The sequence below is a fragment of the Akebia trifoliata genome, chromosome 14, assembly GCF_017979445.1.
Source record: "Akebia trifoliata isolate Shusen 1 chromosome 14, ASM1797944v1, whole genome shotgun sequence".
Taxonomy (NCBI): Eukaryota; Viridiplantae; Streptophyta; class Magnoliopsida; order Ranunculales; family Lardizabalaceae; genus Akebia; species Akebia trifoliata.
In genome coordinates this window covers 14,896,508-14,922,059 of record NC_141388.1, presented here as the reverse complement: position 1 = coordinate 14,922,059, position 25,552 = coordinate 14,896,508, and the positions used below count along the sequence as shown (strand labels likewise).

The 25,552-nt window shown below is 34.5% G+C and overlaps 2 pseudogenes across 1 annotated transcript; one reads left to right on the top strand and one right to left on the bottom strand.

Annotated features, from left to right (window-relative positions):
* Positions 1-6,772: 6,772 nt before the first annotated feature.
* Positions 6,773-11,250, bottom strand: LOC147386417 (putative protein phosphatase 2C 12; annotated as a pseudogene). Its single transcript, XR_015172333.1, has 5 exons — positions 10,906-11,250; positions 8,687-8,794; positions 7,835-7,993; positions 7,539-7,602; positions 6,773-7,390 (listed from the first exon to the last, which is right to left on the bottom strand). The product of XR_015172333.1 is annotated as a putative protein phosphatase 2C 12 (transcript).
* Positions 11,251-11,914: 664 nt separating this feature from the next.
* LOC147386416 (putative lipid-binding protein At4g00165 pseudogene) lies at positions 11,915-15,860 on the top strand (annotated as a pseudogene).
* The last annotated feature ends 9,692 nt before the right edge of the window (positions 15,861-25,552 follow it).

Here is a 25,552-nt window from a genome sequence, read left to right as displayed (position 1 = left end):
TTATGACGTAGTGAGGGTCAAGGATAGAGAGAGGCAATATTTGTTCCTCTTAATGCTGGTGTCAATTAAAGTTTTTAGCCTTTCCAACTCCATAGTTTTTTCCATTTTGGGAATTGTTGTCCTTCCAAAATTTCTATGTTCCTTGTAGATTTCAAATGGATGATATATGATGAGGAAAATCATCATTTGTTTTCATTCAACATCCACAACAAATAACTACTTGAGAACAATATTTACTTATGAAAATGCTAATTTCCATTTTTTGAAAACCCAAAAAAGGTATGCGATCAAACTTGTGAATTTCTCAGCATGTTAGAAAGAAGGTAGAATACTTAATTTCTATAAATATGTAACACTTTCAATCTCTCACATCACAATGAGCTTCAATACGGTACTAAATCATTTTTTGTCTTTTATCCAAGAACATCTATTCACTACAACTTAAAAAAGTAAAAAGAGCAAAGAAAGTGAAAGACAAATTTGACTTTAATGCAATAATTTTATATATATAGGGTCTCGTTCAATGGCCAACAGTTTGGCAAACACTTTTTCAAAACATGGGTTAGAGGTCTTGGAATGGGCTGATTTTTGGTGAGGATGATCTCTACGGTGAGGAGATCATCTTCACCAAAAATCAGCTAATTCCAAAACTTCTAGCCCCAGTTTACAAGTTGAAAAATCGTGACCCGTCCATTTTTTGTAAATCATTTTTGATGGGGTTAGAAGTTTTGTAATGGGCTGATTTTTGGTGATGATGATCTCCTCACTGTAGAGATCATCCTCACCAAAAATCAGGCCATTCCAAAACCTCTAACCCATGTTTTGAAAAATGTGTTTGCCAAATTGTTGGCCATTGAACGCTACCCATATATATATATATAAATAAATAACCATTCAAATTAACATTTTATTAGAGCAGATTCAAGCAAAAAAATAGGAACAGTAAGAATTATCTTAATTTACCCAAAACGAATTTGACTCCCGCGAAGGCAATAAAAGAAAAGAAAGACCACAATATGAAAGAATGTTGAAGTAGATAAAATCTTACTGTTTAAGTTTTATGTGAAAGTTTTTACAAAGTTTGAGTAGAAAAATCAAATATATATATAAAGATTAAAGACATTTAGGTCATTTTACATTAGTATATTAAGGAAGGCCAATGTCAAGGGGGCATATCACCCATTTGAAAACATATGATAATGTCTCAAATATTCACCAAGAAAAGGTCGAAAGATGGGACGCAGAAGTCGTTCTCTCCAATAGATTAAAGACGAGCACATTCAAGTCATTTTCAGTAGTACGTTTGAGTAGATCGAGGTTAAATGGCCATGCTATCAGCTACAAAATACAGGCAGAATATGTCAAATATTCAACAACACATGAGGAGGTGTGTGTCTAAATCAACTTTTGTTTTGAGAGCTACTATTGGCACTCCAATTTCTACATATTACACCCTAATTAAAAATAAAGAAAATAAGTAAAAAAAGTTGGGGTGCCAATAAATATATAACTTGAGCCTCCAACTCAATTATTTGAAATCGAAATCAGCCAGTTTAATCCCAAGATTAGAGGTGGTGCATGATGCTAAGAAATGGTACTCTTAAATCACATCTTCGTCTAGAATAGATGTAGTCTATCCACCTAGTATAACAGGGTACAGCGGGGCAGGATCTCGCTTAGGCACTGACTTCGATCAAAAAATGCCATTGGCATAACTTAGGTTAGCTTTGCCTATTAAGCTTAATGGGACTTATGATAAAGTCTAAATAGATTTTATTTAAATTTGGCTTGTGTGAATTAATTTCTTAGTAGGACAAGAACTCAGTGATGAAATCCGATTCTTATCTTGTTTGTGTCATTCTCGTAAAGGCACCATTTTTACCATGTGTAATCGAAAATGTGTAGTTAACTCACCCAAAGTCAATATAGAAATCCACTTACAAGACTTGCGTGGGGGTTTCAAATTTACCTCCCGTTCTAGACAAGAAATGATCTAGTTGAGTCGACTCAGGCCACCAACACCAATCTTGGTATACAAACCCGAGGTGACGAGACAGTTACGTCCCACCATCGTTCTTTCCTAAATCTATTATAGTTCGAGTATTCTAAGATCAACTTAAAATTAAAATTTGTAAGTTAAATTTCTACTACAGTCTAAAAAAATTGAAATGTTGCTATCCTCGACAATGAAACTGTTGGTTGATTGGATAAAATTTCCAACCGAGTTGCTCCTTATCAACTCCTTCTCTTGAAAACAGAGAAAAAATCCGAGTCAGGTTATCGAAAAATAAATAATTCCATTAAAATCCATAAATCAACAGAAGCTTGTTCCAAAAGTTTTTGGTGCAGATCTCAAGAATTCATCGCTACTCACCTAGGAGACACTATGGCATAGTGAAATTTAGGAGAAAATGAGAAATATTTTTGATGTAATCTTTTGATTAATCGAAGAGTGTTTATGAAAGTATTTCAGCAAACAAAACTCGAAATTGTAACAAATCCCTATTAGGTTTCCATTGAAAAGAAATTGGATAAAAATTGTTATCCCCGGCAGCGATGCCAATTTGTTCGGTGCAGATTATCAATGAAAGTAAGAACAAAATTTAAGCCCTTGGCAAGCAAGGAGCGGTCCATAGAGACAACGTTTATCTGATGTTCTTTTAATTTCAAACTCAATTCAGATTTACGTAACCGATTTAAACATAATGTTTAAGAATTAAACTATCTAAAATGAAACACTAAAATAAAATATTTAAACACTATGAAGAAGTTTAGATCGGTCTAATCCACCATTGCAAGTTCTGTAAATATCTTAACTGTCCTCTATTTATCTTGATCCACTGAACAAAACTAAAGTTTGTGGATCAGAAAATTAATCATTTATAATAAAAAGGATTTCTATTTATGTGATTAACTTATTAGGTCAATACTATAAGATTAATATTAAATGTTCTCTAGGAAGCATGGTTAATCTTAAACTTATCAAAGTATAAACCATCAAACTGTAGAACAAGTAATATTATTTCTGATAATATTTACGTAATAGTTCGTACAATAAAATGATAATGCATTGTTATGGGCACAATAAAAATAGCTTAACTGAAACTTGCTTCGACTTCCTTAATCGATCTAACGAAGAGTTTAGCCGATAATCATTGCAAGAACAATAAATAAAAGTAAAAGAAAGAGAGCATGAGATGCGATAATAGAAAGTCTTCTTTATTGATCTTGATTCTGGAATCGGAAGAATCTCCTTAATTACAACTTCTACTTTTAATAAAAGCTAAAGGAAAACAAGAAGAATAAAAAGCAAAAAACCTAATTCTCTTAGTAGTCTAAAGAAACTTCTAGATATCTTTAAAGCTCTGACTGGTCTCCTATTTATAGAGAGATCGGATTAGGGTTTCTTAAAATTCAAAATCCTTCTATAAACATAAAAACTTTCAAACCTTAATTCAATACAACTTAACTTCAGCCACCAAACTTCTTCACAAATCTTGATGAATGATTCGTCGCCACCATCGCGCGGTGCCAAGGGTCCACTGCATTGCGGTCGATGTGGGCCCAATTGACCAAGGTCTTGGTCAATTAACTTCTTCGAATTCCTTGATTGTAGTGGCTACTTCGAATTTTCTAATGTATTTTTGGAATTTTACGACTTTTCCTGTTACACGAAAATAATAATAACTAGTTCCCAAAATATATCATTTTATGAAAAACAACAATTATTATAGACTAACAATGCATTATGTATAATAAGGGGATTTAATATATAGTTTATCCGTAAAGTTCATGCAATAAAGAATCTAGAAACTACTTTCTAGACTTTGATCAAGGAATCTCAATGCCAGAAGCACAAGAGAAGATTAGAACCTATGAAGGATTACCACAATGTTTTAAAAGAATAAGATTCTGCACATGGTCATAGAATACTGTAAGGATGTGATCCATTTAAGCTTTTGATGAAACAAAACACGATAGAAACCTAAGAAATTTTAACTGGGAAAAAATTAAAAATTTGGAAATGCCTTTTCCAAACATTTAAATCGTAGCTTGAGTGCACTTCATTGGAGTCCCAACCTTGGTCCCACTCTCAAATTTGCTAGCAACAACTCTTTGACAGACAATTTGGCTCCCAAAATCTGCACAACTGATTACCTAAAATTGTCTTGTTCATTCTTTCTAAAAACTTAAACTCAAGATAATCCTTAATTCTCCACACACAAAAAAAATGTTATATATGTGCATGGTTAGTATGTGTGCACATGTATTGATGAATATTCAAATATCTGAATATTTGTGTGCATTAGAAGAAATTACTCACCTCACCAGTAGCAATATGTTGGAGAAACTTATCCTCAAATTCACGGCAAAGCTCCAAAGCTATAGCTCTTGTGCCTTCAGCACTATGGCCCATTTGTTCGCCAAGCCTAACTAACTCATCTTCAACTATTTGAGACTTTCCCTGCAATCTACAAATTTTAAAAGAAAAGAAATATTAAATATTACAAACTCAAACTAATCGAAAATATGTAGCAAAAGAACATAACCATAAGCATCCTAAAGTGGAGGTATGCTTCGGGAATAATATGTGATAGACTCATCCCAATCAAATTGAAAGTAATTTTTTTTTAAGACATTGGTAAGGCCAACTATGCTTTATGGAGCTGAATGTTGGACAATCGTTCAAAGGTTGAGCGTATAGAAATGAGGATGCTAATATGGTGATTTTTTAAATTGTGGATATGATTCTGGTATTTTTGTTGTTATTGATTAGTTTTTGAGAATCAAATGGTCCTAACAAAATAAAGAAAGAAAAATTATTTGGGAAGAATTGTAGGCTTGGTCGTAGTATAATGCCTAGGTAAAATGTTTAGTGTGGTGCTAGTGGTGACATTAATGCCATTCAAATAAGCATTGAGAGTAAGAGATAGCAATAGGATTAGGTTCCCAACTTGCATGAGAAGATTAGTTGTTTTTGTTTTCTCACAATGGAGCATTGTACACATTGACTACTAATCAAGGCTTTTTTTTGGCTTTGTATTGAAGCTTAAGCTTTAACAGTCTTATATAAACTTTCTGATCAAAAAAAAAAAAAAAGGAAAGGAAAAAAATTGACCTGATTTTCTTTTAGTAAGGTGAATTTTTGCCCTTCTATATCATCTAATTTCCCTTCACTGATCCAAGGAAAAAAAAATACTATCAGATCCTTATGAAAAATTGGACACCCTTAAGAACTGGGAAAAAATACAAGGGACTGAACACCTTTGAAAGATGCTTAACGTGGGCTTGGTAAAGCTTAATTTGAAGGAACTGCTTTCCAACTCAATTTTGCGTTATGTCAGAAGAGTCACGGAGTAATAGCTCCAAATTTATTAATTTAGTTGCTGGTTAAAATCTATGAGTGTTGATTCCACAAACTGGGTTAAAAAGCATCCTTCACTGACTAATTACTAACCACTAACCTGCTTGCTTAGCAAAAATAAAAATGTTGAAGGTCCGCTTCAACTGTTGATTAAAGTTTATTAGATTTTAAGGGAAATCTCATTATAAAAAGTAGTAGCCTCTCCTAAGCCATTTTTATGACAGTAAGTATAACTGACTTAGATAAATCTTGACAAGAAAAGTGAGATATCAATAAATTATAGTATTCGTGGCAAAATAAAAATAAAACTAGAAAGCACATGTGAACCTCATATGTTACGGTGCCACTTGACTTTTGCAGGATGAGGAATTGTCATTGTAGACACAACACCATTGGCAGAGAGAATGCAGATTACCCTTGGCCCCTGTTGTGAAAGTGATATTATCTTTGACGCCATATCCAGCATAAGACAAGTTCAAGTTAAAATAGACGCGTCCTTGTGCAATAATATCAGACTAGCAAAGGCAGTAGTTTATTGGTCTTGGGATCCCTCTCCCTCTATGGTACTTAGTTAACTCGGATTAGGTACAAAATGGCCTTAGCCAGCACTGGTTTATTGGTCTTGGGATCCCTCTCTCTCTCTCTCTCTCTCTATATATATATATATATTTCATTATTGGAAGTATATTGTTTAGTGCAGAAAACCTATTTAATAGGATTCACCCAATCTAACATTTTGAACCAATGACGATCCTCACATCTGTAGGGCATAGGCCTTTTTGAGTTGACATCACAGCTACAAAGCTAACAAAGGTTGAAAACCTTCCATGAAAAATGACAATTTCACATTATCAATCACTGCAACATTTTTTATTTACAACGGCAGATTTTTCCGCCACTACAAGGCACTTTTTCCGTCGATAAAAGTTATTGCAATGAATGAGTAACAGAACTAAGATCCGACGTCATTCCTCAGTCGCTAAATGTAATAGTGGATAACTTGTTCCGTTGTTGCAGGTTATAACTTTAACAACAGATATTAATATCCGTTACAATAGGTCAATTTTTTAACAAATATAATATAATACATATAGCGACGGATATTAATATTCACTGCAATAGTTCAATTTTTTAATAAATAGAATATAATACATATAGTGGGGCATATTAATGTCCGTTGCAATAGGTTCTTTTAAAAAAAATAGAGTATAAGACATCTAGCAGCGCATATTAATATCCATTGCAATAGATTTTTTTTTAAAATAAAATATAATACATACAGCAGTGCATATTAATATCCGCTGCAATAGGTCATTTTTAAAAATGGAAAATGGGGGTATCCACACCCTCGTCTGACCTCCCAGACTCTCATACAATTCTTAGATTTCAATAAACCATTAAAAAAAATTTGTAATTAGTGAAAAATAAAACAACTTTCATTCAGCATTAGCACTATAAATTCTTATTCAACTAGTTTACACGTGAACCCAAAAAGAAAGAAATGTGTACCTCAACACTTTTAAGGCATCATTGAATTCATCAATGCAAATAGGCTTAGAGAGAGGCATACAAACTCGGTGCATTATACCTCAGATCCTCATATCATAATGCAGCTTTTCAAACAAATGAAAAGCTCAAACTGATCTGCTGACTTGAAGTGGCAAAACTAACAGAGGTCTTCGAATGGGTTCTGAAGTAGATTTCATAATGGAGCCAAACATTCAACCCCATCAAGGTTCAATCAGTGGACATAATCAATAACATGAGACTATACAGAGTTGCCATCATAATTAGCTTTGAAACAATTGTTCATGCCAAGATTATAAGGAATGTGCCCAAGAGTTTGGAAATAATCAGACGAGAGAGTTATGGCACCTCCTCATGGGCTTTTCCCTTCCATGGCTTCTTCTTTCAATTGGCAGCTCAAGCAGAGGAAAGGACCATCCCAAGGGGACAATTTTTCTGGATATAATATACTGGCACGTACAGAGATATCCTCTCCAGATTTTATCTGTACCTGACAAACTGCACACAGGAACAATTTGAACAAGTTGCACAAGGGATAAGCCACATCTAACCCGCAATCCAAACAAATGTCTTTCAAGTAAAAAAAGTACTATTTCTTAATTACAAATGATGATATATAGTCTGCATAAATAGGAAGTTTACAAACCTTTCTGCAAGCATTGCAAATCCTTCCTCAAATATTTCCTCCGCCACACTTGGCTCAGAATATTCTTTATCCGAATGAGAAGATAACTCAGTTGACTTTTTGTGAAACATGGACTTCAAAACTTGTTTACCTTACTTCTTCGACAGTGGTATGGGAGGAACTATTAGTTTAATAGTAATACATCTATCACAATGCAAGTTGTCATCTCAAAGCCCCTTTAACCGTAAAGCCTCCTGTAGATGCAAGAAGAAGGATGAGACTAAATATTGAAATCATTAAGCATATGATCACATCACCAATAGAGAAGCTCCATATAGATTGCAGAGTAATTTAACTATTCGAGCAGCTGAAGTATCTGTTGGCATCCCATGACAACAATTCAAAGTCATTTCTAAGGACAAAGCATCCCAAACACCATCACTTGAAATGATTAGCCTACCCCCTTAAATAGATAGCTGCAGCAAATATAATATGGCAGTTATAATGAAAGACAGATAATAGTGGGGAAAATAACATGTTCTTACTATCATAGACCAAAATAGAGGATTTATGTTGTTTAGCTCAACTAAAAATCAATTTCACACATAGGCAACAAATAAATGCACATTAAAGTAGAACTAATGTCTGCCAAACAATTATAACCCTAACAAAGAACCTGCTTATTTCTTAAAGTAAAATCTTAAGAGTATAGTAGTCTACCCATGAGAAAGTGTAAAAAGCAAGAGCTTTCCCAATCAACTTAGTAATTGACTTAATGTCAACAATTCTGCAATCCATGTGTGGATCTCAAGTCTACTTTAACAAAGTTGACTATGAAGTTATGAAACTATTGTCACAAAAAGTAGTTAAGACATAGCTAGTCATTCATACATACAAGGTGTCCTAAAATGACTAGATACTCGTTGAAAGCGCTAATAAATCAAAAAGTTTTTAGCCATGTATAAGTTATGTGCCAATAAGTAGCATCTAAAGATTTTGCAATTACTTCATAACAAAATCCTATACAAAGTTCTTTGTTCTATTAAGTCTTCATGCTGTAATAGATGAAATATGAAAATGTGCAGCCCACAATAAGCATCATGCAGAAATAAAGAATATTACAAGCATATAACCAATTTATTGTACATAGAACAGATGCAATAGCAAACCTTCACTTGCTTTTCATAGGGGACAGGAACAATGAACTCTCCAACATCCATATCAGCAATGGATCTTGAAAGACACAAACCACCTGACCAACATCTCAGAGAACCTTTCTGAAAAATTGGAGTTGTCATAAAAAATCAATAACATTCTTTTACACACAGTTATTAAGTCAATCACAAGTATTCCTATAGTTAAATCACAAAGCACATCTATCCAACGTAGAGGACTTCAAAGGAGAATACTAGAAATATTATTTGAGAAATACGTTCCTGATAACGCATCTAATCAAAGGTACTAAACTTTGACTTTACACTAAACTTTGATTAGTTAGAATTTGAAATTGATTCTACCTGGAGAAGTTTGTAAAATTTTCCAATTTAGAGTTTGGAGAATATTGTCAAAATGGTGAGTACATAGACAGAAGCAGTGCCAAAAGTGAAACCCATTCACTAATGTTCTAAAAACACACTACAATTACATAAAACAAAAGAACAAATGGTGATTGACTCCTTGAGTGGCCAAGGTGTTGGCCATGCAGAAGGGTCGAACAAGCTCCCTTTCAAAAATAGGTGCTAGCATTTCTCTCCTGATGCGAAGGAGATGTTGAAAAGTGGACTGTCCATTTTTTGTAAACCACTTTTGACGAGGTTAAAAGTTTCGGATTGAGCTGATTTTTGGTGAGGATGATCTCCTCATCATAGAGATCATCCTCACCAAAATCAGCTCAATCCGTAACTTTTAGCCCACATAGGACAAAACACGTTGTAGATATATGAGTAGATATATGTGTACACGGATCCAAATCCCCTAATCCATATATATATATTTATTACAAGAAGACATTGTAAATAGATGCTAAGTACATTATGGATATCCAAAAGAGATAATTTAACATTATAACATATATATCCGAAAATATCTAGAAGACATTGTAAATAGATGCTAAGTACATGATGGATAATTGGATATCCAAAAGAGATAATTTAACATTATAATATATATATTATATCCGAAAATATCTAGAAGATGTTGTAAATAAATGTTACGTACATGATGGAAATCCAGTCAATGTTTCGGGGTCAATTGAAATGCCTACATGATTCTTTGATCAAATGTCATGAGCAAGATCTATACAAGAAGAAAACTTACTAATGAGAGTTGGGATCTTGTTTATTCTTGGTTCATTCTGGGGCCATAATCGATCTGAAAAGCCTTGGAAAATATCGTGAACTCTCTACTCAATTAATAGTACAAGGAATTGAAACAAAATCAACGACATAAACTAAATTGAATGATGGAAATCAGATATCAATCAAGCTAATACCATAACATTTAACTTCATTACAGAAATAAAAACCATGAACTCAAAAAAAAAAAAAATATATATATATATATATATATATATATATCCTTAATGAAATAATAGCTAATAAAACACCTTTGAAAGGTGGCATCTAACCTCAAACAATACTCTTAAAGAATACTTGATGAAAGGCATGGAAAACAAAATGGTACTATGAATGCAAAGCTACTAAACCATCAAAGGTAGTATCAAATACAATCTTCACATTCTAAGAATTCAGAACCAAGATAAGGAGTTAGATAACGTCGTAAGAGTTTGATAACAAAAAATGCATTTTTGAATCATAGCAAGGCACATAAATGCATTTCTAATATTACCTGTTGACTCTTGGAGCAGCATTCAATATGAAAAGTTTCTCCTATCGTTATAAGAGTTAAATTATAAAAATGCATTTCTGAATGTGAATTTTTACAAGGTTCTAGTTGCAATTCATGAAAATGAGCTTGAATTATACCCATGGTCAAAGCCTACAAGTAAAAGTTACATCTATGGGTTCACTACATGAAGATATCTATATAAATAAGATGATAAAAGTACAATTAAAAGGATTGATAGTGAATATTACCAGAATTTTGACTAATACAAAAGGTAGACATGTATCAATTTTAGTTAAGTAAGTGTCCGAGATGAAGTTATCGATGAGTGAGAACAAGTAAGTTGATCCCTTGAAGTTCATTAGAGTGTTTGCAGAGCTAGCCAAATCAAAGTGTATCATAAGCATGAATACAATACCATGCACACCATGTTAACTAAGCCCATGTTCTCGAGTTCTATAAGGACATCATGCATAAGAGATTTATGAGTCACATTAGTGATGTTAATTAGGTTAAAAGGTATGAGTACCAAGGGTATCCTTACCGAGAATGAACACGATAGCTCTAAATCCACCATGTTTTTTCTTACATTGGTTAAGGGACTTGTAGCCTGGTTCACAAGCACTATTGTTTTCCTCCTAAGCGTAAAGGATCAAAACAAAGCAATCGGTTTAGTGAATGAGTGATGGAGGAAAAAAGAGAATTTTTAAAGAATGTAGAATCAATGGGATTATGAGGATGATATATTGAGACTTACAATAGTTGAGTGAGGGAGAGGGATATCTGTGATTTGTGAAAAGGGTGGCCTTCGCTCCTCTATATGTTCAAATCTACCCATTTGCTACTACATTAAAAATTAGTATTTTTATCAAACATCCCTTCCCCCCCCCCCCCCCCCGCCCAGCCCCGCCCTGCCCTACCCCCACACACACATACACATGCACATAGAATTTTATATAAGCCCCATGGCATCTAATAGAAATAAGTTAAAATGATCTCAAACCCAATAATTTAACCTAATAAAATATGTTTTTCCTTGACTATAATGTTATTGAAGGTCATGAAGATCATAATGATTGATCCTAGTGCTTCGTGCATGCCTCAACCTCTAATTTATAGTTAGTAATTTTTCATTACATTCAAATCTGAACTCAGAAACCATTAATTTTCTTATCTCTCTTTCCATAAGAAATCAGTACCCATTTTCTAACAAAATGAATGTAGTCTACCTTCTCATTTCTTTACTTTACTAAAAATGATTGTATTTTGAAGGAAGGGGGACTACATCAACCCACTTTGTCCAAGATGGTAACATTATCCAAACAACTTTTTTTATGCAATTAGTGTGAACTTTTTTGATTATCCAAAAAGGGGGAGCTAAAAACTAGTCTTAGGTACCCCACCTCTTTAAATAATTTGGTTGTTTAATCTTCTGAACTATTTTTGGTGGGTAAATCTTTTTTATTAGAGAAGATTCTAACTTGTTTGAATGAGGGATGAATCAGATCTTCAAATAGAGAAGATTTTAACTTGTTTAATAAAAGCATGCAATCATGGGCTCTTTCAAAGCAACAGAACAACAAACAAAGGTTAGAAAACTCATCAAATCATGTGTTCATGTAGCACGCTGAATGTATTTTATAACTTATGCCTATTATGAAAGCACATGAGTAATAATAAATTCATGAAAAACCCTTGACTATAAAGAAATAGACCATTTGTATTTTTTTAACAGAGAAACACATTAATTAATTTCCATTACCTGAAACTCACTTGCATCCTAGCACTCAACAATTATGATTCAAGCTAAAAATTGAAAAACAAACTTAAAATTTAGTATTGGCTTTTCTTGAACCAATTCAAGTACAGAATCTATTTTAAGTTAAAGCATCCGGTGCCTTTTCATGATTTAAGCATTCGGTGCAAACTAAGCTCAATGATAATAGAACTCTCAAATTCAATTCATCCCAAACTACTCAAATCCATAAATTTCAAATAAAGATTAGACTAAAACCACTAAAATATACAATCCAAAACTAAAACTAAAAACCTTAGAAACAAAAAAATTGAAAAATCAATGAGGGTCTAAAACATACCTGTAATCTTTAATGTTATTTGTGGATTTAAAGAGAAATCAAGGTGTGGGGGAGGAAAATGGGTTTGCAGGAAGGAGAATCGAAGAGAGAGAAGGAAAATGAGCCACAAAAATCAAAAAGAGACCATGAAACAGAAGAAGAGAGGGAGATCGAGAGTTTCTAGGGTTCCCAACAAGTAAACCACGCCCAAAACTCGAACCACAAAAGCTTGGCACCAAAATAGATTGAGATTCATTGGTGTTTTCACGAAAACCACTTCTACAATATGTTTCTTTAGAGGCATTTCATCAAAAATCTCCAATGCTTCCTTTTCTTTGGAAGTGATTCTCACAGATCGTCATTGGTTTTGTCTCTTTGGAGGTGCTTTATTTAAAATCTCCCCTGACCTTGCTCTTTTCATGGCGCTTCACAAATTTACCGAAGAAAATTGTCGTTGATAGCCTCTGTTTTTGTAGTAAGAGAGAGAGAATGAAAGAGACGAAGGAATGAGGGGAAAGATGAGAGGGAAGAGGGAAAAGGATTTTCGCAGGCTTTCTTTCACGAATCAATTTTTTTTCCATCACCCCGTAAGGTATAGTATTTTTTACCGGTGAATTTTTTTTCTACTGCCATTTGTAGATAAATAGAGTGCGAAATTTTTTTACGCTATGCATGGGTCCCTCTAACGGTAGATAAAATGATCCACTGCAATAAATATACCATACTGCAGCTGAAATAATCATTCGCTACTATAAATAGACACTATAGATCGGAAATGTTGTGGTGAACACAAAAACAATTTACTACAAGAATAAATAAAAGCACCATGTGTTAGAACTTAAAAATAGACAGTAATGAAAACCAAATATGCATAGAAATCACATGTTGAGAATCATATGCTAGGTGAGAATTGGAACATCTCTACAAAACTTCTTTTATCCTGTCTTTTATGTTTTTTTATGCAATCAGAATCACATGAATCAGGAACTACATCATTGGGCATATTAGACCATTTTCAAGCATCGAAACCCTTCTATTTTTTGGAGTTGGAAAAGTAATGTTCTCCCTTCCCTGAATAACATTAAAGTAATCCTCTTGCCCAACTTCATTTTCTTCACTAGTGTCTCATCTCATTATGTGCCATGTCTCCTTGTGCCTCATAAGAGTCCTCCAGTCAAGCCACCACCAATTAAGTCCACAAAGTGTCCAAAGAACACACTTAAGTTGGGTGTGTGTGCAGACTTTCTAGGTGGGTTGGTTAGCATACCTGCATTTGGTACACCTTCTACTAGCCCATGCTGTGCTTTATTAATAGGTCTTACAGATCTTGAAGTTGTAGGCACCCCAATTTGAACGTGTACCCACTTGAAAAGATCCAAAAAAAATAGATTTTTCTAATAAAATCCACTAATGGGCCTAAAAGCCCAAATCACAGAAACTCGGTATTTTGATCGAATCAAAGGTTCTTAAGACCCCTAAAGGTCTCATAGACCCACAATGAGGTTTGCATGCTCTCCATCTCTCACTACTCCATTTTAAAATTCAAAATTATCTCAAGCCCACCAACCCTCAATTCCCTAAAAAAATCATTTTCCACCTTACCCTAAAATGGACTCAACTCTAGTTAAGGCTCTAACCTAGCCTAACCCTAATCCCATACAACCCAAACTCTAAATCCCACTTACCTTCAACCTATTAAGCCCCATCCTAAAATAAATCCTAACCAATTTTAAATCAAATCCAATAACCTAAACCTTCCCAAAATCCTAAGCCCAACATGTCAAAACCCACATCTATTCAAGCTCATATCCATATCCATAATCCATAAACCATTACTTACATTAACCAATCAACACTTGATCATCAAATGGGACACATGTCACTACCTCAACACACCCCCCTCATTCAACTACCTACCCCCATCACTTTTCTCTAACGAAATCACTTACCCACATCACAACCCACATATTTCTCTTATCATTCTTTTTAAACTCATCCTCACATGCCATCCCCGCACTCCTTCTCCCCAATCAATTCATCTAAACACTTCATCTCTACATCTTTTGGACACATGTCACCTCATACTTCACCCTCCCAAAACCTAACCACCTAGTCCCTTACACAACTCATTCTCTTAACTAAATACCACACCTCTTCACCCCACCAAACACTCAACCTAAATGTGTTGAGAAATCCAACCCATTTAGATCAAAAGTTACCTATTTACCTCCCCTTCCACAAATACCCTCATCTTAATCCTAAATTTCACTTTCCTCACCCTTAAACTTCTTGTCATTTCCTACCTTTTTACCTTTTCACCCCATCATATCCCTAAAAGTAACCCTCAATACCTATAAATACCCTCCTCCACCTTTCAAAATGGGGACATGCTATCAAGCCTTAAAAAAGATTATAAAAAATTTTCTCAACTCAATTTTTCTCTACTCCCCTCATTTCATCTATTCTAAAACGTCTACCTCACAATTTTACTAAGGATCCAAAAAGAAGAAGAAGAATGAGAACAAAAAGAAGAGAAGAAGAAAAAAATGACGCCTTAAGGTAGGGTGGAGCATAAGCATTGCACCTCCCCCTTCTCCACCCTCTTTATTTCACTCTTATATCTCCTCATTTCCTTTTTTAATTATTTTAGCAAGTCCCTAAGATGTAATGTTCCCCCTCCCCTACCTCCGATAGATCATATTTCGGTTCAGTCGAAAATGTAAGGGTTGTAATCACTTTTAACAAAAAATGACAATATCGTTTTAAGGCAACTGAGAATGTGACCTTTCTCAATTCATGATAATTGGATCATGATCACAAGCCAACACTTTTCGAAAAAAATAATGTTGTTCCCAAGGCTAGATTTCTATAAGGATCATCTCCTTTAGTGAGATAATCCCTATAATTCGAACCGATAACAAATCCCTTGTTAGGGTACAAGTTGTCAATCAAGCAACTATTTTCTTTTTATTATTTAGTTCATTTTGTCCAAAAATTACTAAGTCTTTCGAGGCTACCACCAATGAGTAGAGAGAAAGGGGTGTCTAACACCTTCCCATCTCTCTAACTTAACTACTTACCAAGATCTTAGGTGGATCAATATTTTATCCGTACAAGAGTCACTAAACACCAAAACGATACTCTTTTCAAAAAAATGCATTCCAGATGATCATTTACACCTTTTTACAAAAAGGAATGGTGGCAACTCCAAACCCTTTTAGAGGAGATCTTCGAAAAATAAAAATCACGAATATATAGAAGTTGCATTGTGCCTCTGCATAGCTATTAAGGCTAATGTCTTAGGTATTATCAAGCTCGATGTCCCCATTGCCATCAACTTGTTAGTTAACACATGTGGAAAGAAGGTCCCTAAGGGCTTCCAATGTGCCTAGACAATCATGTTTCTCTGTCTGTCTATCTATCTATCTATAGTACTATTTGTCTATGTCGTCATGTTCTTCGTATATTATATTTGGTATTAGCATGAAGATCAAATTTGTTTACTTTATTTTGTTTTGAGGTTGAATCAAAAAGCTACTAATCAGTGGCAAATATGCATGAAAGCACATAAAAGTTTCAATATAAATTAAGGTAATTACATTGTGGACTACTTAGTAAATCATGGAATGTTTTTTTATGAATGTAATCTGATCATTGTGATTTTAAGGATGGTCATCTTACAAGTGGCCCATAGACTTCAGCACTCTTGCATATGCATCACATTAATATAAAAATTATTATAAATAAATAAATATAAAGTAATCAAAGTAGGTTACATTTCTTTTGTAATTTAAAGAAATGAAACGTAGACATAGGAACAAGACACTGTTTTATATATGCCTCTATGTATAAATCCTAGATGTTAAACTTTGTGCTTTTAATGTCGGGATCATGGTCAACATCATTTGTTTTCACAGGAGCCAATCTAATGAGTCAATGGAACAAAACCCATTAATTTAAGAGTCATGATAACTTGACTTACCCATGTGGTATACTAATCGATACCCCCTAACGTGACATGTTCAAGAACCGTAGATCATGTTGTAGTTGATAGAAGTTATATGGAATAAATTTGCATTCTTGGCTGTTTTGAGAGCATTTTATTTGTGCCATAAGATGTTTTTAGTTATGTTAAGAGTGATGATTAAATGACTCCCTCATGTGGCATACTCAATCGACTCCCCTAACATGACATGTGCTAGAATCGTAAATCTGTACTCCTTAGGATACACAACTGCATTACCGGTCGCTGCACTTACCACACTTGGTTGACCATTTATCCGGCTCAAGCTGGCCGTTTGACGTGACCGTAAGCAATGGGTCTCTTTTCGATGTGTCAGAACGTTCGACTACTATAGATTGTTAGTGATCACTGACCAATCATCTTCGTCTATGCCTATCAGGCGTGCATGTGATTCCCAAATATACAAACTATTCGTATACGACCACCTTTACATTACAAGTTCGCTGGTAAAGATAGAGAGGAATAAACCCGGATTCCAGTTGTGACTCCACTCTCATACGTGTCCCATACCACGTATGAGCTTGGTGGTCCCTACCGTACATCCCAGGATAGTACACCACTCCGGATGATATGACGCACTATCCCTTCAGGCATTCACAAACTCTTTAACAGCTCACAAAATAGCTACATATGTATATTATTTTCATTTGAAAATAAAAGAGAAATTAACAATACAAGGTTGAGAATAGATATCCAGTTTCCTACCATGCAAGTGTGGCCACCCGGCCTAACATAAATAACATAACGGAGCGTCTCGCGCTAACAGAAATTTAAATAAACATGCAACCAACAATATTATCCCTGGATATCTGTTCACCAACCTACACACAACACAACAACGTAAAATGCAGACATCACCCCTCGGGTGTGACTCTCACATTTTACCGTTTCATACCCTTTTTCCCTCTTTTCGATTTTTACAATTTTCAATTTCTTCAATAAAACATCCATTTTCTGATATTCATCAACTCAATATGAGTTCATTGAATATTAAATCACATTTTCCAACTAAAGAATTTATTTTTATCAATAATATTGAAAAAGAAAATAAATTTTATATTAAAACGGGGTCCGAGCAGTGCACAAGACCCAATTTATGGAAATAACCCGTTAAAATACCCTACCCACGTATAATTTGTTAAAAATACAATTAAACATATCAAACATGCTATTTCTGGCGTGAATTTTTTAAATAAAAAAAATAATTCTATATTTCAGAAATACATCCAAAAATTTTCGATAAAATCATAAATGCAATTTTCACAATCTACGATTACTAATAGAAATTGAGAGTTCCTTACAATCACTAGGCGACGGAATTGAAGCACGTGCGTGAAAATCGATGCGAACGGTGCGGAAATCGAGACGGAACGAACTTCGAAGCGGCTACTTTTCGAAACCGGCCCGGTGGTTTTGAAGATCTCGATGTGCTCGTCTCTTCTCCCTTCTACGATGAAAGACGGTTTGACCCCGAAATTGATGAAAATCGAGGTTGAAGTTACGAAATCTCCGTATAAAAATACGGCTGATTTTTGACTATATGGGGTGAAAAAGGAGAGAAAACGAAAGGAATTTGGTCGGGTTATGTAGCGAATGAGGCTGCGGACGTTTCTCCCTTCTGCGTCGGAAGACGGTTTGACCCCGAAACGGACGAAATCCGAGGTCAAAATTTCGAAATTTCCGTATCTAAATACGGCTGATTTTTGACGATATCTGGTGAAATAGAAAGTGAAACGAAGAAAAGGTTGGGTGGGTTTTGTAGAGAACGTAACTGCGAACATTTCTCCCTTCTGCGTCGATCGTCGACGGCGAGCCGTTTGTGAGAGATCTGAGATGGAAGATCGAAGAGAAAAAAAAAATTTTGTTTTTTATATGTCTCGGCCGTATGGACGCGTTGGGGAAGATGACATATATAAAAAAAAAATTAAAAATATTATTTAAATAAAATGTGGGACGAATTCGGTATTTTGTCAATTGTTTCGATCGATGATAACTTGATCATCCGGACTCCAAAACTGACAAATGAATACTTTATTTCGCCTAATTTTTCGTTCCGGATCTAATAGTGTAGTCAATTTCTACAAATTATATTTCTATCAAAATTTTACATTTTTGGCCTAAGGTGACCCCTAAACTTGATGTCGTTTTCATTTTTGGCAATAATTCGACTTCCTGATCTCCAAAAATGACAAATAAATAGTCCATGTTGAATAATTTTTCGTTATAAATCCAATGGTATAATCTAATTTTAAAAATTATTGCTCTAATAAAAAGTCACTATTTTAGCCTAGTCCGACCCGGTAATCGAGGATTTTTGCAACTTTTATATTTGGACTCGCATTTGAACGTGCTTATAGGTTAAACTATATTTTTTGATCATTTTGAATCTAATGGTGAGGTCAGATTCCATTAAAAATGATCAAAAACATCCTAAAGTTTTACCCCTAAATCCCACTTTCAAGATTTTCTTAAAATTCTACTATTTATTTTTTTCTCGAGATACGAATTAAAAATTCGGGGTTTTACATTCTCCCCCCCTTAATAAAAATTTCGTCCTCGAAATTTAAATCATACCTTATTGAGCTTTGTCGCGATTCTACTAATACGACATATATAAGAAACAACATTTATTTTCGATTATCATCTATTCTTAGTCCCAAGTCAATCTCATTTATAACTCGTAGACTTATGTCTCCCATATTCCGTATATTCATTAATTTATCACTCTAATTCAAATTCATACTCCAACAAATCCAGTATTTGTTAACCCTAAGATAACAATCAATTTACCTTGTATCACTTCCCCACCAATGTCTATCAACAACAATCTTTTCACGTTTTCTCTATCCTTATCTTTACTTCTCTCACCAATTACACCGTCTATTATATTTTACTCATAATTGCTATGAATATTACTCCTCAATGCATAGTCGTACCGCAAACACACCATTATCTTTATATTTAATTCAAGATTATATTTTCTACTTATTGCGATATTTCCTCAAAACCTCTGTCATAACCTTTATAATTTAAAATCTTACTCGAGGGGATAAATCATACATTTATTTTCTCACAATTCCATTAAGTCATCATTAATGCAACATTGTCACAAGATTATCCTTTCTCACATTTTACATCGACCCACCTTCTAACTTATACTCTACTAAATCTCTTTAGGATGGATGTGGGCACAGGTAGGTGGTTGTTGCTGTTTCTACGGAGTCATAATCTTTACTTATAACGCTTTCATTTCGAGGAGTGAAAATGAGTCACAATCGAAGTCTCGAAGTGAGCGCTTGTCTATAGAAAGCATTGATCACGTAACGAGAACAATAATAATGAATTCCTCTACTAGAAGGCGATCGTGAAAGGAGAAGGCAAAAGAAGAGTTAGAACCGACATCGATGATTGTAGACACCCCATTTTTGCATCCACCTGATTAATCAAGTCGTCAACCCGATCGCAAAGGTTCCCAATGATGGATGTATATTCCAATGCTTTATTTTGTTACCAGATATGTTTCAGAAATCCGGATGAGGTATCTCGAACTGACAAAACTTAGAAACCACGCTACGCTAGGAAAATACGACCCCAGAAACATAGAAATCATCATCTTGCAAACCAAAAAGAAGCTTCACGATAAAAATCACTAAAAATGATTAAATTACCAAAATACCCCTAACCTCAAAACAACCATAGATTCTACGTTACGCTTAGGAAAACTCTCTCGAACACATAAAATAACAAATCGGAACCAAATAAATCATTTCACCAATTTTAACATAATTTGACAAAATTACTAAAATGCCCCTCATAAAGGTCACAATAATTTCACATAAAAATTTTCATAAATGACACAAACCAACATTCTCATTGAATTCCTTACGAAAAACTGATTCTAAAACATCCTAGAACATTAAAAACCGACTTGAAACGTGAAAAGTCCTCTCCGGGGGCAAAACGGTAATTTCACAATTTTCATAATTAAAAAATTTGAAATTAATAAATAAAACATTAAATAATTAAAGTGAAACATTAATGAAATTAATTTAAAAAGTTGAACCTAAAAAATTGATTAATTGGACTCTCAGGCAAAATTGTTGAGGGTTCGTGGGATATTTCTTTAAGGACCCCTCCATTTGGGGGTCCAAAGAATTAAAGATATAATAGAAAGGGGTTCTCCAAAAATTTAAAATCAATCAAGCAAGACTAAAGTCAAGATATTAAAGTCAATCAAATAAGACCAAAGTCAAAATTAAAGTCAATTAAGTAAGACTAGAGTCAAGTATTAAAGTCAATCTCATAAGACTAAAGTCAAAACCCAAAATCAAAACCCTAATCTAAACTAATCGAGTCAATCTCATAAGACTAAGGTCAAAATCCCAAATCAAAACCCTAATCTAATCAAGTCAATCTCATAAGACCAAGGTCAAAACCCTAAATCAAAACCCTAATCAAGTCAATCTCATAAGACTAAAGTCAAAACCTTAAAACCCTAAAGACTAAGTCAAAACCCTAAAAAAAATCCTAATCAAACCCTAATGCTTCTAAAAACTTTATAAATAGGAGCCTCCACACCCTATTTTCGTATCAAAGAAAAAACCCTAGAAAAAGTAGGTGAAGAAGCCTCCACAACCTCCCCAAAACCCTAATTTTTGAGCCCCAACTCCTTCCCTAACACCCCTACTCCGATTTTAGCCTAAAAAATACCTAGAAACCTTTCAAAAATACCCCAAAAATCCACAACAAATTCAAAGCATTCAGATCCAAGAAGGAGATACCTTGTCTCAGAGATTAGAAATCAGATCCGGAGACAGAACAAAGTAAGGAGTACGGTACAAGGAGCTGTTTTCACCAGATCTGAGGGAATAGTACTTTTGCAGATCGAAGGTAAGGTTTTTCATTATTTTTTAATCTAGGTTTTGTCATTAGCGATGTATTTATATTTGGAATAAGTAGAGACCGGCATTGGCCGGGCGGGGTTGGTGCCTAACACCTTCCAACCCCGTAACATGATCCCCGGATTTAGATTTTCTGTAGTAGATTAGTTTTTATCTATTTTAGAGTCAGTTTGGTTCCTAGACCACAATAACTAGGTGGCGACTCCCAAACCTCAAGGGTCAAAAGCGGATCCGCGCATCACGCGGATCGAGGGCGCTTTCAGTGGTGACTCCACTGGGGACTATTGAGGATCAAACTTGAAAAATCCCAAGTATGGGAGCATTGTCAAGATGACCTAGTTTTTTTATTATTTAGTTGGATTTATTTTATTTATTTATTCTGTTTATTTATTTTTTTTATCTTGATTGTAGATGATTTTGGGTATTGCATTTTTTTTTCTCCAATTAAGGATCACTTTTTGATGACCCCTAAATAATGAAAGATTCAAATTGACCTATGAAAATGATGGAATGATGAAGGTTGGACAGAAATATTAAAACATTTTTAGAGAATATTCTAGTGAGAATTAAGTCTGGGAGCCTCTTAATAAAACATAGATCTCGTCGAGTAGATTAATTTAGAATCTGAGTTCACGCAATTTCGTTATCGGAAGCCTTAGATATCATCGATGCAAGTTCAATCTGTAAATCTGGAATTATTTCTAAATGAAAGTTGGGACAGCAACGTTAAAACTTTTTTACAGAACATTCTAGTGAGAATTAAGTCTGGGAACCTATTAATAAAACGTAGATCTCATCGAGTAGATTAATTTAGAACTTGAGTTCACTCAATTTCGTTATCAGAAGCCGTAGATATCATCGATGCAAGTTCAATCTGTAAATCTGGAATTGTTTCTGAATGAAGGTTGGGACAGAAACGTTAAAACGTTTTTACAGAGCATTCTGGTGAGAAATAAGTCTGGACACCTATTAATAAAATGTAGATCTCATCGAGTAGATTAATTTAGAACTTACGTTCACTCGATTTCGTTATCGGGAGCCTTAGATATCATCGATGCAAGTTCAGATTGTATTTTCCTAATTCACAGAAAATCTGAATTTATCTAATGTTGGCACAATTAATGTTCTTGAGAGTGAGCTCATCTCAACCATTGTCATTCTATCATCAATGTAACACCTATTGGAATCTCGATTTATTTTGAATCACCCAAAAGTGATCATTGATTGGACCTTAAAAATTATAAAATTATGCCTATTGCAATGTTTGTTTGATCAATTATTATATGCCATGCTCATTAATTGATTTGTCATGATCTTTAAGATATATTTGTGATGGGTTTGATTTCATCTTAATTTCGATGTGAAGGGGTTTGGATTATTTTCTTGATCAATATTCATTTGATATCCATATGTGATGACATAATCTGGCCCATGGGCCCACGTGTTTGAAAAAGGCCCGGGCACACCCCACCCTATTTTGCACACACCACAAGCACGTTTACTGTTTTACCCACTTACACGTCCCATATAGCCAACGTGGCACTAGTGCGTGGCCCGGTCTCTTCGGAGATGCGACATCATTCATGAAAACCACAACTCCAGTCACGTACCTTAGGGTATATCAAATTGGGGCATCAATACCGTCTGATCAGGTGATTCTGAGAGGTATATTGATGCACCCAGGCTGGAGCGACCTGAGCCTTTGACCTATTGTGAGCCACACAATCACATGTCCCGATTGCCAACGTAGTACTAGTACGTGGTCGGTCCCCTCGTGGGATGCCAAACCATTTATGAAAGCTACAACCCTTAACTCGTACCCGTAGGTATAAAAGATAATCTAAGTGTATCAATTGCACTTCTTGGTCAAAACCGGTGCCTAAGCAGATCTTGCCCCGCTGTACCCTACTGTACGAGGGGGATAGACTACGTCTATTCTAGACGAGAGGTATTTAAGTGGGCCCTTTCTCAGCATTGTGTGCCACCTCTCAATTGGAGATCAAACTGGCTGTTTTTAGCTTCAGAGAAGTGAATTGAGGTTTTAAATTATCACCTATAAGGTATATCAAACCAAGTCACCACGTATCAAAAGGTATATAGGTGTGCTTGGGCAAGAGTGGCTAGATAAAAATGCATTGCACGTAGTAAGCTTAGAGTCTAGAAACCTTCCCAGTAGGTCACAACTCGAACTTATCATGGGTGTTCCCAGGTTGTTTATTGAATGGAGTCCGTTGATTGATGAATGTATGTGAGTGATGTGAATGGTGAGATCAGAGTGTATGATTGTCCTCAAGGATCAAAAATATTGTTTTTGAAAATCAAAATGGGTGCACCGACCCAATAAAGAATCCATTCTTTTATAATAATGACCCAGTCCATCCCGATCCAACAGTCCCGATGGACCGGGCCATTTAAATCGAAATAGAAATCAAATTTTGAAAGAAGAAAAATAGTTTACAAAGGCAAAATATTTCCCAGAAAAAAAATGTTTTCCAAAAAAAGTGTTTTCCAGAAAAAGTGTTATTCTCTAGAAAAAATATTTTCTAAGAAAAAACGTTTTCCAAAAAATATTTTTCATAAGAACAAGATTTTCCAAGAGAAAATGATTTCCAAATAAAAAATTATTTTTCAGAAGAAAATATTTTCCAAAAGAAAAGAAAATGATTTACAAAAGATCTATGTTTGCATGAAATTTTTTTGAAATATGTTTTTTACCAAAAATCTATTTTTTGCATGGACCTTATAAAATTATCAAAATATGTTTTTCTAAAAAGAAAATGATTGCAAAAAATAATCAGTATTGTGAAAATTGTTATTCAATAAAAACATTATTTTCAAGAGTGCAATAAAATTATTTTTCTTCTGAATAATCATTGAATGGATGAATTTTTTAATGGATTGGTGCACAAAATTCAATAAAATCTCAGGGTTCATGTTATCAAGGGGGTGACACTGAAATTGGTTAAATTCACCTTCAAAGAGGTTTAAGGGTTATCATTGTATCTAAGCTCAATCGTCCATCGTCTAGCTAGGGTTGTAAATCCGATCAGTTAGAGTAAACGTCAATATCAATTCAACAGTCAGAAATGACCTCAAAATTTCTCAATATCGCACAGTTGTTCCATGAAGATCATCGTGCCCCAATCCTGTTATTTGTAAGCAATGTCTCAGTCCTCAGTCCTAATCAAGCCCATTGTGGGTAGTTGTATTGAGTTTTCATGAGTTATTTGAGTTAGCTCGAGTCCAAATTTTCAATGTCATATTTTCTTTAGATCGAGTCTACTCTTTTCCTGTTGAGTCGAGTTAGTTTATTGAGTTTATAGAGGTATCTGTCATCCCTTCTGAATTTGATTGAATAAATAAAATTTTTGAATACCTCAAACGCATTAAATAATTAACTAATAATCTAACTTCAAGGATATATTTTTCTCCTGAATAAGAAGATAAGAGTCGGGCTCAAGAAAGCAAAGGTCATTGACCTCGGAACAGAAATAAATTCCTAAAGAGATTCAAATAGAAACCATCTTATCTCTAGAGGAACACAGGGGATAATGAATTTTCTCAGAAATTTCAAAAGACTTGTTCGCATGAGCCTATGAGGATATGTTAAGTGGAAGCTTGGGTGTTATTCAACATGAAATAGTTACTCGTCTATATCAATGGAATCAAAGAAGATATTATAAAATGTATCAGTGCTATCCTCACTACATCTTGAGTTGCAAATCACATATTATCAATCGATACGGGGATACCTTTTGAACTGATCTCTGATAATGGATCGTGCTTCAAAGCATAAATCATTACTCCGTGTTCAAAGTTGAAGATCCGGAAGCACAAATCATCCCCCTACCGTTCTCAGATCAATGGAACGGTTGAAGCAGTCAGTAAGAGTCTCAAGACTATCATCAGGAAAATGTGATAATCACATCGAGATTGGTCAGAAAAATTATCATTCACGCTATGGACATATCAAACTTCAATTCGATCTTCTAGTGGAGCTACTCCCTACTCCTTAGTATATGGCATGAAAGCAGTCTTGCCAGTTGAAATGGAAATTTCGTCTCTTAGGGTCTTGTTGGAAAATCATTTGTTAGAAATAGATTGGGTTCGTCAGCAGTATGAAGAATTAAACTTGATCGAAGAAAACGAGTTAAAGTCTTGTATCACGTGCAAGCTTATCTAAGAACAGTC